This window comes from Babylonia areolata, chromosome 4, assembly GCF_041734735.1.
Source record: "Babylonia areolata isolate BAREFJ2019XMU chromosome 4, ASM4173473v1, whole genome shotgun sequence".
In the NCBI taxonomy this organism is placed as follows: domain Eukaryota; kingdom Metazoa; phylum Mollusca; class Gastropoda; order Neogastropoda; family Buccinidae; genus Babylonia; species Babylonia areolata.
This window is the reverse complement of record NC_134879.1, coordinates 14,672,880-14,677,879: the sequence shown is the minus strand read 5'-3', so window position 1 is coordinate 14,677,879 and position 5,000 is coordinate 14,672,880.

Here is a 5,000-nt window from a genome sequence, read left to right as displayed (position 1 = left end):
TTTTTTTGTTTGTTTTTTGTTTTGTTTTTTTCTCAAGGCCTGACTAAGCGCGTTGGGTTACGCTGCTGGTCAGGCATCAGCTTGGCAGATGTGGTGTAGCGTATATGGCTTTGTCCGAACGCAGTGACGCCTCCTTGAGCTACTGAAACTGAAACTGAAACTGTTTTAAAGGAACATAATCCAAAGTGACCAATAAGCATTATACAGTGAATATCCATATACTGATTATATGATATAATATATATATATATATATATGCGTGTGTGTGTGTGTGTGTGTGTGTGTGTGTGTTTATGCATGTATGTATGTATGTATAATATAAGCTATTTGACACAACAACAGCACACAGTATGTCACTCCAGGTACATCAGTTAAGTTCCCGAAAAAACGGATCCACCCCCGCCAACGCCGCGCCGAAATGAGCAGTTAGTTACCTGATTTCCTAGGAATCAGACTCCTACTCACTCCACTAACAGTTTCTCAGAAATCCATCAGCGTGTCTCGAACCACTATCTAATTCATTATGGACCAAGTATTGTTCTAATGTCAAGTGCATATGCTTTAGTAACCTGACAATTAAGCATTTAATTTTTGACTGTAGCTTGATGAAGCCTTATGTACACGAAAGTGTGTCTTCACAAGTGACTGAGAACGTTGATGTTTTTGACTTTTTGCATTCATTATCAGTTGTTTCGCTTGTCAGTTTAACGACTTTTCTTTTACGAAGTCCTTTAAGTAATTTCCTGTAATTGTATTTAGATTTTTTTTTTTTTTCAAATTTCACCCTCATTTCACCCTCATTCGCCCAGTTTTCCCCAACCCTCCATTCATTCACATCTCCCACCCCTTCTAACTGATAATACTCAAATGTATTCATAAATACTCAGTTTAACAAAATGTCTTCAATCACCGATATGTGTGACGGGACATTAAACAAAAGTCCTCCTCCCTCGAAAACCACACTCCAGTCGGTTTTCAAAGGTAAGCAACCACAAAACTGAGTTCTCTACGCAGACTTACAAACTGTTCATGTTGAAGCAGGTATATATATATAGATTGTCTGGACCTTCCTTCTTTGTAAGTCTGTCGGGCCCTCCCACCTGTGTGTGGACTGAAAGAAGCTGATTGCATCAGTTCAATCCAGGGGCTTTAAATGTGTTTAAAATATCATTTATGGTCAGTTCATGAGCTGGAGGAGGTTCGTTGTTCGCGGCATGCGCTGTCTGTCAGTGTGTGTGTGTGTGTGTGTGTGTGTGTGTGTGTGTGTGTGAATCACGGCTCAGCCGCCGATATTTTCTCCCCCTCCCAGCCACTAAACCTTGAGTGGTCTGGGCGCTGGTCATTCGGATGAGACGATAAACCGAGGTCCCGTGTGCAGCATGCACTTAGCGCACGTAAAAAAAACCCCACGGCAACAAAAGGGTTGTTCCTGGCAAAATTCTATAGAAAAAATCCACTTCGATAGGAAAACCAAATAAAAAAGCACGCAGGGGAAAAAAAAGGGGGGTGGGGGGGGGGGGGGGGGGGGGGGCGTTGTAGTGTAGCGACACGCTCTCCCTGGGGAGAGCAGCCAAAATTTCACACTGAGAAATCTGTTGTGATAAAAAGAAATACAAATATAAATAAATTTTATAATCTGTGTCCCAGCTTCCCCCCTCTCAAGTAGTATAAGTTATGCTCCCAAGGCCTGAAAAAAAGAGAGGGGGTGGGGAGAGAGATAGGGAGAGAGAACGAGCGAACGAAATTTTATTTTACGAGGGTAAAGGAGTAAGCACAAAGTACTTTTTACATCCAGCCCTCTGGGCATAAATAATAATTGGAAAAAAAGCAGCAACAAAGCAATAAGAAATAAAAAGAAGAAAAAAAAAGTTTTAAAAAAAAGAAAAAAAGAAGAAGCGAGAGTCAATTCACAACACCAACGTCAAAATTGACGAGAGAGAGAGAGAGTGAGGGGGGGAGATTATTATGCGTGGGTCAGACAGGTATCTACTCTTTATTCTTTTCTTCTTTTTTTCTTTTCTTTTTTTTCTTTTTACCATGCGGATGAAATAAGCGTATTATGGATCAGCGCCAGCTGCTTTTGACGTCTCCTTGTAACCGAAACTTTTTTGTTTGTTTGTTTGTTTAAACTTCCTTGATCCGGGTATATTATGTCGTTGTGAACCGGATCACCGCTCACATCAAACTGATTGGTTCTTATCCACGAACCTATAAATATTCATATCCGTGGTTCTTACCCCATCCCCCCATCCCCCCTTTTTTGTGCTGATACTTTTCTTAACACCGATGTCAGGAAATCCGTTTCCAAGTAATCCGGCTGGCAGACACAGGAGCAAACAAAGAAACTGCAGTGAAAAAGATAACCTCCTTTGACCGGCAGGGGTAATGGGTGTGTGTGGGGGGGGGCGGGGGGGGGGGGCGAGGGGGGGACACGGGGAGGTGAGGGGGGGTGATTATGTATGCCGACATGGGAAACAAAAAAACAAACCAGCTGACACCTCTGTTGCCCTTCCGTCTGCTTGATTGGCTAGAAAGTGACATGCAGAGCGAGAGAGAGAGAGAGAGAGAGACAGCGACAGAGAGCGACAGAAACGTGCATCACGTGCATCACGTGCAAATGCTCTCTGACGGGTGAGTGGGCTGAAAAGACTATGCGAATCGTGACACAAGGTGAGTGACGAGATGGACAAAAGGGTGGCATCGTCCACGACGGAGACTCCGTCTTTCAAAGACTGGAGGCTGTGTCCGTCAAACCCACTGGAAATAAGAGCGGCGGGGAAAATATATTTCATCAGTGCCATGGCCGGAGCCATTTCTTGATTCATATAAGGCCAGGTATGAATGTGTACCAATAACCTCGCTAGTTCCATATTTTAGAGCCCTAAATTCTGAGACCTGTTTAAACGAAACTTTTAGTGTGTTTTGCAGAAACAGGCATGTAAGAAATAAGACGTTGTGCCGTGTAATCCAGCAAGTTGGGTAATACATCACTTAAGCATCATAAATTCTCCAAAGTGTGACGGAACGAATCCCACTTTAGCATCCTACTAAATTCCTGAGCTGAATTTCGGATGCTCAAATGCAACAATACCTGTTATCCAGAATTAGGCTTTAAAACGACGGCAAATGACCCAACACGATACGACGCTTGTTGATTCAAGCCAACATGTATTCAGTGCTGTTAGTTTGATTTCCATTGCATGGTAGTGATGTGAGGCCTATAAACGGAAAGAGCTGTTCTCTGATTGGCTCTGACTGCCTGTGAATGAAGGCGACATTGCAGACGATTCTGCTGACCGGCAAGATGGCCGCTTTACATTGGTGCAGGGACTGAATCGTTACACACACACACACACACACACACACACACACAAGGCCTTCAAGACTCACTTGTGATACACTATAAAAAAAAAATCCAAGCTTTTTATGTATTGAGTATAATTTCAAAATGTAATGTTTAAGATGAGAAAGATTAGTTTAAAGCAAATTAAGTCCCCTAGCATTAATTACAGAGTAATTTCCCTATTTTACTATCTGCACCAAAACGTTTGCAAATAAATAAAACTTCCATGCTTAGCAAAAGACGTTCCTGTTTGAACAAAAAATAATAATAATGACTGCTCTTGTTGTTGGGTCAGAATATCAGATCAAAGTGCCAAGTTTAGAGAATACAGAAAATATAAGTATAACAATAAAATGCAGTTTGCATATAATTAGGCTTCATTTTTTATTTTTTTGTGCCCATCCCAGAGGTGCAATATTGTTTTAAACAAGATGACTGGAAAGAACTGAATTTTTCCTATTTTTATGCCTAATTTGGTGTCAACTGACAAAGTATTTGCAGAGAAAATGTCAATGTTAAAGTTTACCACAGACACACACACACACACACACACACACACACACACACAACCGAACACCGGGTTTAAAACATAGACTCACTTTGTTTACACAAGTGAGTCGAAAAAGGTATCGTAACCTCAAGGGCTCAAAGAATTTCATGTTGTTAGACCTCCGACCTGCAAACATGAAGCGCACATGCACACACATGATCACAAAAAGAAAAGACCATGAGTAAACAAATGAAATAACACCAGAAGTTTGAACACATTTGTTGAAGTGAAAACATAATGGTAACCTCAAAATAGAGTTGAAGACCACAGAAAATGGGTCACAACAATATCGTTTCAACTCGTCACGAAAATTGCCGTCAAAACTGACCTTTGAATTTAGGATACATAAAAAAAAGAAAGAAAAAAATGCCCCTCATTGTTTCCTGACTCAAAGCCGCTAGTAGGGGGAGTGGGTGGGTGTCCAGCTAATCGTAGAATCAATCAAGACGTCTTTCGTTGAAAAAAACGAATTGAGACAGAAATGGGGAAAATGAGAAACATCGCAGAGTACCGGTAAGTTCTCTCTCCCTCTTTCTTTCTTTTCTCTTCTATTATCTCTCTCTCTCTCCCTCTCTCTCTTCGCGCTCTCCCTCTCCCTCTTCTCGATCTCCCTCTTCTCGCTCTCTCTCTCCCTCTCTCTCTTTTTCCCCTCTCATCTATTTGTGTCTGCACCCATGTTTATCTTTCTATCTAACCTCTTTCAGGTTGTTAGCCAGTATGTCAGTTTATCTGTCTATCTTTCCAGCTACTTTCCCTTCCTCCACATCCGCATCTCTCTCTCTCTCTCTTTCTCTTCTCTTTCTTTCCCTCTCTTTCTCTTCTCTTTCCCTCTTTCTTTTCTCTTCTATTATCTCTATCTCTCTTCTCTCTCTCTCTCTCTCTCTCTTCTCTCTCTCACCCCCCTCTCTCTCACCCCCCTCTCTCTCTTCTCTCTCTCTCTCCCTCTTTTTCCCCTCTCATCTATTTGTGTCTGCACCCATGTTTATCTTTCTATTTAATCTCTTTCAGGTTCTTTGCCGGTATGTCAGTTTATCTGCCTGTCTTTCCAGCTACTTTCCCTTCTTCTGTGTTCGCGTCTACTTTGTTTTGAATTCAAATATTTGTGTT